Below are 14,669 nucleotides of genomic sequence, written 5' to 3'. Positions count from 1 at the left end.
GCATCTCTCCCCCACAATGAAGGAACCAACCAAAACCCCATGATACAGGCTACACCCCTACCTCCTTAGAGCTGGTCTGTGACAGAGGATTTCAACACATTCAGAGAGACTCACACAAGGCTCTCAGAGGAGGCTGCCCATGAATGCAGTTTCCACTACACACTCTTCAGATAAGGAGGCTGAAAAGAAAAAAAGAATTAGCACAAAGGCCTCCACTTGTGAGTGGAGGTTACCAAGAGATGCCAAAATAAATGGGGAAGGGAATCAAAGTGCATCTACCTACAGGATTGGGGTACAAAATACCAGGTGAGCGCTGAATGGTTCCCAGTCAGAGACAAACAGAACAAAAAGCAGCAGGGTATGCAAATTTTCTACAGCAAAAACGAACAGTTAAAAAAGCATCATAAGAAAAAGTGGATTAAGGGTATTTTGGAAAGTTCTCTTGAAAAAAAAGAGAAGACATTTCAGTTAGTAACTACTGCACGTTCTCAAGGAAATCAAAGAAAGTCTGATTTTCATGTCACGATGGAAAAACCGGCAGAGTGGCAGGAGTGTGAACAGTCAGAGGCATGGAAAGATAGAAAAGAGGCGATCACGTTCATCACAGAAGCAGCAAGCGGTGGAGTCAACAGAGCTGAAAACAACCTGTGACGTGGAATAAAGACGTGAAAATGAAGACAACTACTGTTTACACAAAGTCTGCCATATAAATGGCATAAACTGAGTCTTGACAGTGGCCCATTCAGTTGGAGATTGTTCAGAGGAATAACCTGGTGGCTCAGATGGTAGAGAATCCACCTGCAATGCAGGAGACCTGGGTTCGATCCCTGGATTGGGAAGATCCCCTGGAGAAGGGAATGGCAACCCATTGCAGTATTCTTGCCTGGAAAATTCCATGGAGGGAGGAGCCTGGTGGGCTACAGTCCATGGAGTCGCAGAGCCAGACATGACTGAGCAACTAACATTTTCACTTTCAACCTGAGGTTTAGCCAGGGAACCAGCTACCACAGGCAGAGTTGGAACTTGCTCTAATCAAGATCTAGCCTGTCACATCCATGTTCCTGAACATCACCTGGTTAAGATTTTCCATCTTTAGAATGTCATTAGAATTGATGCCCTGGTCAATAACCAGACACAGAAGTCAGGCATTAAATAAACTAGATGAATCCAATCAATCAGAGAAGCATGTTAGGTGTGTACTGTAGAGCTTTACCTGAAACAAGAGGTATGACTGGATGATGATGAAAGGATTGCATGCAGGGGATACAGAGTTGCAAGCAGTCCCACCTGAAGGGATGAATCTAGAGTTCCCTACTACCGTAGTGACCCTAAATTATAATCCAGCACCCCTTCCCTTGCCACTGGGGTCACCTGCAGCACTGGAATCTATGTCCCAATTTCCCATCTCCTTACTCTAAGCAAACTGAGACAGTATTAACCTCCATTAGAATGAACTAACAAACGGTTCTCTCCCTGTTTAAGATGAAGTTTAAGAATATCCAGTTTATGCTTGCTATTGAAAGTCTTTGTATTGTTTACATAGTTTTAACATGTGTATTAGAGAATCTAATACATTAGGTAGTGAAACTTAAACTTTTCAGTGGGCAGATATAGGAGCATTTGACTAAGTTAGTAAACAGTATTACAATATTAACGAGAATGGAGTCACAATATTTGAGGATCAACAAGAGTTGTGTAGAGACAGCACATAAAAATGTTTGGCTTTATACATAGCCTGTTGGAGCATCCATTTGATGTATGTAAGAAGAAAATCAGGACTTCCAGGAAGATGGAATAAACACACTTTGCCAATTCCTTCCACTAAATATAATTAAAATCCCTAGGCATTATATATAAAACAAACGTAAAAGGGGGAGAAAAGAAAGAAGACCAGCTATAGACCTCTGGTTCCAAGGAACAACAAAGAGCTACGTTTCCTGGGTTTTCTTTACATCTCAAATTTTTAGACTTGGAGCTTGAAGAAGCCAGCAGCCTGGGCGTACCAATGGACACAGAACAAAACAGGCACACAAAAACAACAACAAAACTCACCCTATGGAAGAGGGTGTTTTCTCTCTAGCCAAATGTGCAGGCAAGTCAGACAGAGCACTCTGAGATAATAAGTTCTCAACCTCAGCCAAACACCACCCCCACTTACACCAGCTAAGGCCATGTTGGAGCCTAGATTGTCACCCTCACCAGGTTGTAATGAAGTGTCACAACCTTCCCACCAAGATGATGTCAAAGAAAGTCAAGTAGGGAGCTGGGACTTTCATGACCTCCAGGCAGTAAGGAGCCCTGGGCCCTGCCTGCAGTGTCAATAGAGACCACCAGAGAACATGACTCCCACCCCCACCCAGCAGTAAAAAGGCACCCTCCCCCCGGAGTACTGTCAGAGGACACCTAGTGAGCAATAGGACTTTCCCTGCCACCCAGAGATCAAGAGGCAACCGTACTCCCCATGGTGTCAGCGGAGGCCATGTGGGAAACAGCAGCACATCTACACATTCCAGCCAGGAAAGCATCCATGGAGGCCTCATGGGAAGTCAAACTCCCACCTTCAGCCATTAGTGATGAGGAGCACACATCTTAGTATCAAAGGAGGCTAAATGGGAGACCTGGACTTTAACCCTCACCTGGCAGTAACAATGCAATGCCCCTCATCCCCATTCTGGAGTGCTGGCAAAGAAAGGTAAAACAGAAATTAAAAAGGCCCACGGGACTTCCCTGGTGGTTCAGTGGTTAAGAGTGTCTGCCAATGCAAGGGACACGGGTTTAACCCCTGGTCGGGGAACATTCTACATGTGGCAGGGCAACTAAGCCTGTGTGCTATAACTACTGAGGTGCTCGCACCTAGAGCCCCGCGCTCTGCAACAAGAGAAGCCACTGCAACGAGAAACCCGTACAATCACAGTGAAGAGTAGTCGCCTCCCCCCGCCAATGCAACTAGATAAAGCCCAGGTGCAGCAACAAAGATCTAGCACAGCCAAAAATTAATTAGTTAAGATATTAAAAAAAAAAAAAGATTCAGAATCTCATAATACCCAAGATGTCCAGGATTCAATTAAAAAATAACTTGTGGTACGAAGAATTAAGAAGATCTCAAACTCAATGAAAAAAAGGCAGTCAATAGACTCAAATTTGCATTGAGATGTCAGAAATGTTAAACTATCTGAGATTTTGGAGCAACCATGACAGAAATGCTTCAACAAGCAACTAGGAACACATTTGGAAAAAAAAATGGAAAAAAATAGTCTCAGCAAAGACACAGAAGATATCAAGAAGAACCAAAAGGAAAGTTTAGAACTGAAAGCTACAGTAACCAAAAGAAAAAGCTCAGTAGCAGAATAGAAGAAAAGGAAAGACTCTGTGAACCAGAAGATAAGACAATAGGCCTAACCTGAACAACATGCGAGAAAATAGACTGAACACAAAAATGAACAGAGACCAAGGGGTTTGGAACTATAGACAGAAGATTTAACACTTGTGTCGTCAGAGTCCAAGAAACGTAGGAGGAATGGGTAAGGCTGAAAAAGTACTTGGAGAAATGATAACTGAAAACTTCGCAGATTTGAAGAGACATAAACCAACAGATTCAAAAAGTGAAAAACAGAACAAAATCACAGAAATCCAAGTCAAGACACATTATTATTAAATATCTGAAAACTAAAAACAAAGGACTTTTTTTAAAACAGCCAGAAAAATAACCTTATCTTACCTAAGGGAGAAAATTATTTGAATGGCGGTGGATTTCTTGTCAGAAACTAGAAACCAAAAAGAAGATCTTTTTTTCAAATGCTGAAAGAAAAAACAGTGAATCCAGAGTCATGTATCTAATGAAAACATACTTCAGGAATAAAGAAGACATCAACACACTCTCAGATGAAGGAAGATTAAGAGAATTTGTTGCCAGGAGACCTAGCCTGAAAGAATGGCTAAAAGAAGTTCTCTGCACAAAAAGGTAACAATGAAAGGAAGAATTTTGGAACACCAAGAAGGAAGAAAGAATAGTAAGCAAACATGTAAGTAACAGGATAGACTTTTCTTCTCTGTATCTTCTACATTATGTTTGAAAGTTGAAGCACTTTCCAATATGTTCTAAATGTATGTAGAGAAAAATATTTTGGACAATTACATTATAAATTGTTGTTTTTTAACTCACTAAATCGTGTCCAACCCTAAAACATGAAAAAAAAAAAACTACTATAGGTAAGAAAAGACATGCCAACCAAATTCAAGAGATTGGCTTTTGTACATCCAGATTGAAATAAACCAAATAACTATTGGACATGTTTGATAAAGTCAGAGAAATCGGAATACAGTTTGGGTACTAGATTGTTCTTACTTTTCCAGTGTGTTTATTGATACCGAAGTTATCCTTTTTAATGTGTTTCTTCATACTAAAGTGTTCATGAATAAAATGGTATGATGTCTCAGATTTGCTGTAAAATACATTGGGGTGGGGGAGAACTGAGGAATTATAAGTGAGGCAAGATTGGCAAAATGCTGATCATTATTGAAACTGGCAATGGGTACACTATTCTCCTTCCTATTGTGTGTGGTAGACATTTTCCATAATAAAACATTTATTTTTTCAAGCCAAACTAAAGCCAACAATAAGATGATGGGCAGGGGGTGATGTTCAATGCACAGCTAGAATATCTTTATTTATTTATTTTTAACATAAGTTTATTTTAATTGGAGGCTAATTACTTTACTATATTGTATTGGTTTTGCCATACATTGACATGAATCCACCATGGGTGAACATGTGCTCCCCATCCTGACCCCCTCCCACCTCCCTCTCCATCCCACCCCTCTGGGTCATCCCAGTGCACCAGCCCCTAGCACCCTGTTTCATGCATCAAACCTGGACTGGCAATTCGTTTCACATATGATAATATACATGTTTCAATGCCATTCTCCCAAATCATCCCACCCTCGCCTTCTCCCACAGAGTCCAAAAGTCTGTTCTTTACATCTGTGTCTCTTTTTCTGTTTTGCATATAGGGTTATCATTACCATCTTTTTAAATTCCATATATATGCATTAGTATACTGTATTGGTGTTTATCTTTCTGGCTTACCTCACTCTGTATAATGGGCTCCAGTTTCATCCACTTCATTAGAACTGATTCAAATGTATTCTTTTTAATGGCTGAGTAATACACCATTGTGTATATGTACCACAGCTTTCTTATCCATTCGTCTGCTGATGGGCATCTAGGTTGCTTCCATGTCCTGGCTATTATAAACAGTGCTGCGATGAACATTGGGGTACACGTGTCTCTTTCAATTCTGGTATCCTCGGTGTGTATGCCCAGCAATGGGATAGCTGGGTCATATGGCAGTTCTATTTTCAGTTTTTTAAGGAATCTCCCCACTGTCTTCCATAGTGGCTATACGTGTTTGCATTCCCACCAACAGTGTAAGAGGGTTCCCTTTTCTCCACACCCTCTCCAGCATTTATTGCTTGTAGACTTTTGGATAGCAGCCATCCTGACTGGCATGAAATGGTACCTCACTGAGGTTTTAATTTGCATTTCTCTGATAATGAGTGATGTTGAACATCTTTTCATGTGTTTGTTAGCCATCTGTATGTCTTCTTTGGAGAAATGTCTGTTTAGTTCTTTGGCCCATTTTTGGATTATGTTGTTTATTTTTCTGGAATTGAGTTGCAGGAGTTACTTGTATATTTTTGAGATTAATTCTTTGTCAGTTGCTTTGTTTGCTATTATTTTTTCCCATTCTGAATGCTGTCTTTTCACCTTGCTTATAGTTTCCTTTGTCGTGCAGAAGCTTTTAATTTTAATTAGTTCCCATTTGTTTATTTTTGCTTTTATTTCCAATATTCTGGGAGGTGGGTCATAGAGGATCCTGCTGTGATATATGTTGGAGAGTGTTTTGCCTATGTTCTCCTCTAGGAGTTTTATAGTTTCTGGTCTTATGTTTAGATCTTTAATCCATTTTGAGTTTATTTTTGTGTATGGTGTTAGAAAGTGTTCTAGTTTCATTCTTTTACAAGTGGTTGACCAGTTTTCCCAGCACCACTTTTAAAGAGATTGTCTTTTCTCCATTCTATATTCTTGCCTCCTTTGTCAAAGATAAGGTGTCCATAGGTGCGTGGATTTATCTCTGGGCTTTCTATTTTGTTCCATTGATCTATATTTCTGTCTTTGTGCCAGTACCATACTGTCTTGATGACTGTGGCTTTGTAGTAGAGCCTGAAGTCAGGCAGATTGATTCCTCCAGTTCCATTCTTCTTTCTCAAGATTGCTTTGGCTACTTAAGGTTTTTTGTATTTCCATACAAATTGTGAAATTATTTGTTCTAGTTCTGTGAAAAATACCGTTGGTAGCTTGATAGGGATTGCATTGAATCTATAGATTGCTTTCAGTAATATACTCATTTCACTATATTGATTCTTCTGATCCATGAACACGGTATATATCTCTATCTATTTGTGTCCTCTTTGATTTTTTCACCAGTGTTTTATAGTTTTCTATATATAGGTCTTTTGTTTCTTTAGGTAGATATATTCCTAACTATTTTATTCTTTTCGTTGCAATGATGAATGGAATTGTTTCCTTAATTTTTCCATTTTCTCATTGGTAGTGTATAGGAATGGAAGGGATTTCTGTGTGTTGATTTTATATCCTGCAACTTTACTATATTCATTGATTAGCTCTAGTAATTTTCTGGTAGAGTCTTTAGGGTTTTCTATGTAGAGGATCATGTCATCTGAAAACAGGGAGAGTTTTACTTCTTTTCTAATCTGGATTCCTTTTATTTCTTTTTCTACTCTGATTGCTGTGGCCAAAACTTCCAAAACTATGTTGAATAGTAGTGGTGAGAGTGGGCACCCTTGTCTTGTTCCTGACTTTAGAGGAAATGCTTTCAATTTTTCACCATTGAGGATAATGTTTGCTGTGGGTTTGTCATATATAGCTTTTATTATGTTGAGGTATGTTCCTTCTATTCCTGCTTTCTGGAGGGTTTTTATCCAGAAAAGGTTTTTATCCATTTATAAATGAATGTTGAATTTTATCACAGGCTTTCTCTGCATCTATTGAGATAATCATATGGTTTTTATTTTTCAATTTGTTAATGTGGTGTATTACATTGATTGATTTGTGGATATTGAAGAGTTCTTACATCCCTGGGATAAAGCCCACTTGGCCATGATGTATGATCTTTTTAATATGTTGTTGGATTCTGTTTGCTAGAATTTTATTAAGGATTTTTGCATCTATGTCCAACCATGATATTGGCCTGTAGTTTTCATTTTTTGTGGCATCTTAGTCAGGTTTTGGTATTAGGGTGATGGTGGCCTCATAGGATGAGTTTGGAAGTTTACCTTCCTCTGCAATTTTCTGGAAGAGTTTGAGTAGGATAGGTGTTAACTCTTCTCTAAATTTTTTGTAGACTTCAGCTGTGAAGTCGTCTGGTCCTGGGCTTTTGTTTGATGGAAGATTTCTGCTTACAGTTTCAATTTCCATGCTTGTGATAGGTCTGTTAAGATTTTCTATTTCTTCCTGGTTCAGTTTTGGAAAGTTGTACTTTTCTAAGAATTCGTCCATTGCTTCCCAGTTGTCCATTTTATTGGCATATAGTTGCTGATCGTAGTCTCTTATGATCCTTTGTATTTCTGTGTTGTCTGTTGTGATCTCTCCATTTTCATGTCTAATTTTATTGATTTGATTTTTCTCCCTTTGTTTCTTGATGAGTCTGGCTAATGGTTTGTCAATTTTATTTATCTTCTCAAAGAACCAGCTTTTGGCTTTGTTGATTTTTGCTGTGGTCTGTTTCTTTTGCATTTATTTCTGCCTTAATTTTAAAGATTTCTTTCCTTCTACTAACCCTGGGGTTCTTCATTTCTTCCTTTTCTAGTTGCTTTAGGTGTAGAGTTAGGTTATTTATTTGACTTTTTTCTTGTTTCTTGAGGTAAGCCTGTAATGCTATGAGACTTCCCCTTAGCACTGCTTTTACAGTGTCCCATAGGTTTTGGGTTGTTGTGTTTTCATTTTCATTCATTTCTATGCATATTTTGATGTCTTTTTTGATTTCTTCTGTGATTTGTTGGTTATTCAGCAGCGTGTTGTTCAGCCTCCATATGTTGGAATTTTTAATAGTTTTTCTCCTGTAACTGAGATCTAATGTTACTGCGTTGTGGTCAGAAAAGATGCTTGGAATGATTTCAATTTTTTTGAAATTACCAAGGCTAGATTTATGGCCCAGGATGTGATCTATCCTGGAGAAGGATCCATGTGTGCTTGAGAAGAAGGTGAAATTTATTGTTTTAGGGTGAAATGTCCTATAGATATCAATTAAGTCTAGCTGGTCTATTATATCTTTTAAAGTTTGTGTTTCCTTGTTAATTTTCTGTTTAGTTGATCTATCCATAGGTGTGAGTAGGGTATTAAAGTCTCTCACTATTATTGTGTTATTGTTAATTTCCCCTTTCATACTTGTTAGCATTTGTCTTACATATTGCGGTGCTCCTATGTTGGGTGCATATATGTTTATAACTGTTATATATTCTTCTTGGATTGATCCTTTGATCATTATGTAGTGTCCTTCTTTGTCTCTTTTCACAGCCTTTGTTTTAAAGTCTATTTTATCTGATATGAGTATTGCTACTCCTGCTTTCTTTTGGTCTCTATTTGCATGGAATATCTTTTTCCAGCCCTTCACTTTCAGTCTGTATGTGTCCCTTGTTTCGAGGTGGGTCTCTTGTAGACAGAATATATAGGGGTCTTATTTTTTTATCCATTCAGCAAGTCTTTGTCTTTTGGTTGGGGCATTCAACCCATTTACATTTAAGGTAATTATTGATAAGTATGATCCCATTGCCATTTACTTTATTGTTTTGGGTTCGAGTTTATACACCCTTTCTGTGTTTCCTGTCTAGAGAAGATCCTTTAGCATTTGTTGAAGAGCTGGTTTGGTGGTGCTGAATTCTCTCAGCTTTTGCTTGTCTGTAAAGCTTTTGATTTCTCCTTCATATTTGAATGAGATCCTTGCTGGGTACAATAATCTGAGCTGTGAGTTATTTTCTTTCATCACTTTAAGTATGTCCTGCCATTCCCTCCTGGCCTGAAGAGTTTCTATTGAAAGATCATCTGTTATCCTTATGGGAACCCCCTTGTGTGTTATTTATTGTTTTTCCCTTGCTGCTTTTAGTATTTGTTCTTTGTGTTTGATCTTTGTTAATTTGATTAATATGTGCCTTGGGGTGTTTTTCCTTGAGTTTATCCTGTTTGGGACTCTCTGGGTTTCTTGGACTTGGGTGATTATTTCTTCCCCCATTTTAGGGAAGTTTTCAACTATTATCTCCTCAAGTATTTTCTCATGGTCTTTCTTCTTGTCTTCTTCTTCTGGGACTCCTATGATTTGAATGTTGGGGCGTTTAACATTGTCCCAGAGGTCTCTGAGGTTGTCCTCATTTCTTTTAATTCGTTTTTCTTTTTTCCTCTCTGTTTCATTTATTTCTACCTTTCTACCTTCTACCTCACTTATCCTATTTTCTACCCCCGTTATTCTACTGTTGGTTCCCTTCAGAGTGTTTTTGATCTCATTTATTGCATTATATATTGACTCTTTTTTATTTCTTCTAGGTCCTTGTTAAACCTTTCTTGCATCTTCTCAATCCTTGTCTCCAGGCTATTTATCTGTAACTCCAATTTGTTTTCAAGACTTTGGATCATTTTCCCTATCATTATTTGGAATTCTTTATCAGGCAGATTCCCTATCTCTTTCTCTTTTGTTTGGTTTGGTGGGCATTTATTCTGTTCCTTTACCTGCTTAGTATCTCTCTGCCCTTTCATCTTGTTTATATTGCTGTATTTGGGGTGGCCTTTCCATATTCTGGCCATTTGTGGTTCCTCTTTATTGTGGAGGTTCCTTGCTGTGGGTGGGGTTGGACGGGTGGCTTGTCAAGGTTTTCTGGTTAGGGAAGCTTGTGTCGATGTTCTGGTGGGTGGAGCTGGATTTCTTCTCTCTGGAGTGCAATGAAGTGTCCAGTAATGAGTTTTAAGATGTCAGTGGGTTTGGTGTGACTTTGGGCAGCCTGTATATTGAGGCTCAGGGTTATGTTTCTATGTTGCTGGAGAATTTGCATGGTATGTCTTGCTCTGGAACTTGTTGGCCCTTGGGTGGTGCCTGGTTTCAGTGTAGGTATGGAGGCATTTGATGAGCTCCTATTGATTAATGTTCCCTAGAGTCAGGAGTTCTCTGGTATTCTCAAGATTTGGACTTAAGCCTCCTGCCTCTGGTTTTCAGTCTTATTCTTACAGTAGCCTCAAGACTTCTCCATCTATACAGCACCGATGATAAAACATCTAGGTTAAAGATGAAAAGTTTCTCCACAGTGAGAGGTACACCCGGAGAGGTACACAGAGTTACATGGAGAAGAGAAGAGGGAGGAGGGAGATGGAGGTGACCAGGAGGAGAAGAGGGGGAATCAAAAGAGGAGAGAACAAGCTAGCCAGTAATCACTTCCCTATGTGCTCCCACAGTCTGGATCCCTCAGAGATGTTCACAGTGTTACACAGAGAAGAGAAGAGGGAGGAAGGAGACAGAGGTGGTCAGGAGGATAAAAGTGGGAATCAAAAGGAGAGAGACAGATCTAGCCAGTAATCAGTTCCCTAAGTGTTCTCCACAGCCCAGAACACACAAAGAGATTCACAGAGTTGGGGAGAGAAGAGAAGGGGGAGGGAGGAGATAGAGGCTACACCTGAACTGCCTCTTGAGAAACCTGTATGCAGGTCAGGAAGCAACAGTTAGAACTGGACATGGAACAACAGACTGGTTCCAAACAGGAAAAGGAGTACATCAAGGCTGTATATTGTCATCCTGCCTATTTAACTTACATGCAGAGTACATCATGAGAAATGCTGGGCTGGAAGAAGCACAGGCTGGAATCAAGATTGCCAGGAGAAATATCAATAACCTCAGATATGCAGATGACACCACCCTTATGGCAGAAAGTGAAGAGAAACTAAAAAAACCTCTTGAAGAAAGTGAAGGAGGAGAGTGAAAAAGTTGGATTAAAGCTCAACATTCAGAAAACTAAGATCATGGCATCTGGTCCCATCACTTCATGGGAAATAGATGGGGAAACAGTGGAAACAGTGTCAGACTTTATTTTTTGGGGCTCCAAAATCACTGCAGATGGTGATTGCAGCCATGAAATTAAAAGACCCTTACTCCTTGGAAGGAAAGTTATAACCAACCTAGATAGCATATTAAAAAGCAGAGACATTACTTTGCTAACAAAGGTCCATCTAGTCAAGGCTATGGTTTTTCCAGTGGTCATGTATGGATGTGAGAGTTGAACTGTGAAGAAGGTTGAGCACTGAAGAATTGATGCTTTTGAACTGTGGTGTTGGAGAAGACTCTTGAGAGTCCCTTGGACTGCAAGAAGATCAGTTCTGGGTGTTCATTGGAAGGACTGATGCTGAAGCTGAAACTCCAATACTTTGACCACCTGATGAGAAGAACTGACTCACTGAAAAGACCCTGATGCTGGGAGGGACTGGGGGCAGGAAGAGAAGGGAATGACAGAGGATGAGATGGTTGGATGGCATCACCGACTCGATGGACATGAGTTTGAGCAAGCTCCAGGAGTTGGTGATGGACAAGGAAGCCTGGCATGCTGCAGTCCATGGGGTTGCAAAGAGTCAGACACAACTGAGCAACTGAACTGAACTGAAAAGTTACCAAAAGAAAAACTGCATCTCTTTTGCCCTAACAAAGATATGAAGACTAAAAAAGGAAAAAAAGACAGGAAAAGAGATTTCCCTGATTTCCAGCAGTTAAGACTTCATGCTTCCAATGTAGGGGACGTGGGTTGGATCCCTGGTCAGGAATGAAGATCCCATATACTGTGTGGTGCAGCCAAATATATATGTATATATATATAGAGAGAAAACAGGAAAAATGTATAATATTTTTTAAAGTATGATCACATGATCTACCCTAGCCAACATTTAGAAGTGAATTTGCAATAGACTATAGATGTTCTGTCCTAAAAGAATTAGGTGAAATGAAGAATTTCTAATGAAAATTTAGACTCTTATTTGCTTAATCCTTTAAAATGTCTTTACATTATTTATTAGTCAATATTTGACTATGATGATCTTAATGTTTATTTTTAATCTAATGTCTCTCAGTAGCACACTGCAGAGGGCACAGACTCAGAGAGGTATAGAAAAGCATGTAATGGTTCATCCAGATACAGACACTACCTAAAACAAAATGCAAAAAAACTCTGCTTTACCCATCTCTTAAAACATCCCACACAGTCGCCCACTAGCAAGAGAGGAGGGTTCCACAGTGAACTCAGAGGGTCCCTGGATGGACCAGTCTGGAGGGCAACAACGCCCTTATGAGTCTGAGAGCTAACACATGTTGAATTGGCTTACTCTGTACTAAGCCTGGGCTTCTCTGGTGGCTCAGTGGTAAAGAATCCCCCTGCAATGCAGGAGACGCAGAAGACACAGGTTTGATCAGAAAGATTCCTTGGGTCAGGAAGATCCCTGGGTCAGGAAGATCCCTTGGGGAGGGCATGGCAACCCACTGCAGTATTACTGCCATCTTAGCTTCTTCATCTGTGAAATGGGGCTAAGAGTGCTGGCCTCACTGAGTTAATCAATGACGAATTAATCCATAATGAGATAACCCATGTAAAACACCTAACATGATATAAGACTGGTGGAGATGGGGCCCCCTGCATATCGGTGAGGCATTCTGGGTGCTCTAGTTCCAAAAGAACCAGATCACAGGTTCTCCCGATCTCCTCTAGCCACAGACCAGGGACCAAGGCCACAGAATCACAGATCCAGCTGCCAACCTTAGATGGTGACATCGCTCTACCACCCAATTACAATCTGTAGACCAAAAATCAGAAAAGGCTACTCCATCCTGCTTGTTCAACCTCCACTCTATGAAGGAGAGGAAAGATGTTACAATGTTAACCTAGTGACCTTGTGTCCTGGCTGAGCTTGGGCCCCTGCTATCCACACAGAACCTGGCTCTGAGGGCCCTCAGCCTACTCCCCACTTGGCATTAAGGAGTTACTCCCTATGCAGAGCATGCCTCCAAAATGTGACTTCCACCCACCTCTCAGGTCCCCTAAGCCCACCAGCGCCCACTCCAAGCCTACTGCCTTAGCATCCGCATGTGCTATGGTCCTCTTATCTCACCACCTCAAAACTTATCTGCTATTGACTCATTTCCACAAGTCCCTCAGAAAACAAACTGGTTAATCTGCCAACTAAATTATGTGCCAACAAACAAGTTAAAAATAATAGCTTGGGACTTCCCTGGCAGTCCAGTGGTTAAGACTCTGCTCTCAATGCAGGAGGCATGGGTTCCATCCCTGGTCTGTGATCAGGGAACTAAGATCTTGTGTGCTGCACAGTGTGGCCAAGCAACAACAACAAAAAATTATGGCTTAACCAAGCAGGCTTCAAGACTGGTTTCTGCAGCCCCTACCTATGTGGACAGGGTGCCACTGACCAGGGATAGACCTTGGGATGCTGGAGCTGCCTTTAGTCTAAATGACTGCCAACAGGAATATGAATCGTGGTGCTAGATTCCTGGTTTCCTCTCTGTCCCTCACTAACAGGGTGATCTTATGAAAGTGACTCCCCTTCTAAGCCTCATCCTGGAACTCTGGTCTCTGAGGTTGAGTCCCTCCAAAATTCTGACTATCATGCTTAGCCTGAGAGGGTTCCACCTTTACATTCACTCTCCTCATCATCCTTTCTCCATCACCACCGTCATTGCTGCCACTACAACCACTGTCAGGCAGGCCACTGCAGAGATGCAGCTAAGGCTGAGTGGTGCATCTTTGAACCCAGATAGGGAGCTCTGCACCGCTGGGCTGGACTCTGTCCTGTGTCACCTGCCCCATTTGCCTGATGTCAGAGAGGGATAAAGGACAGGAAAACTGAAGACAGCCAGGTCACCACAGTAGCCACTAGAACAACCCTGGGAGGCCCCATGCTGCTGGTAGTGGAAGGGGCTGACCTGCTGAGGCCCAAGTGCAAGGTGGAGGAGGTGATGCACATGATGCCAAAGGCCACTGAGATGTCACATAAGTCCCTAAAGGGCTAGCTGCTGGCTGCTGGGTTGCCACTCCCAAGGTGTCACCAGCAGAGCCACCAGGAGAAATGGAGGACACTGGTGACCCTGGAGTGCGTGGAGGTGGTACAAGTGCAAGATGCTAGCGCACACCACGATGGTTCCTAGCAGCGAACAGGGGAGAAGTCAGAGGAGCTCTGCACCAATGCCAACGCCGCATAGCCGACCTGCCTCACCCCTGCCCCTGCCCTCTGGACCAGGGCATCTGTCACCTCTGGTACCTCCATGAAGGCCTCCTGGCTAAGAGTTCTAGAGGTTTCCGCAGGGCTGAGATGAGGGACAAGGATCAGGTCGTGAGGTCAGGATGGAGGAACCAGGACGTGTTCAGTCTCTCAATAGTGTCCGACACTTTGTGACCCCATGGACTGCAGCACGCCAGGCCTCCCTGTCCCTCACCATCTCCCGAAGTTTGTCAGGTTTTTGTCCACTGCTTCGGTGATGCCAGCCAGCCATCTCATCTTCTGAGATGCACCAGCCCCCTCCCTAAAATCAGCCAGGTCCTTCCCCCAACCCGCCCGGCTT

Source organism: Cervus canadensis, chromosome 30 (assembly GCF_019320065.1).
Source record: "Cervus canadensis isolate Bull #8, Minnesota chromosome 30, ASM1932006v1, whole genome shotgun sequence".
NCBI lineage: Eukaryota > Metazoa > Chordata > Mammalia > Artiodactyla > Cervidae > Cervus > Cervus canadensis.
This window is presented reverse-complemented; position numbering follows the sequence as displayed.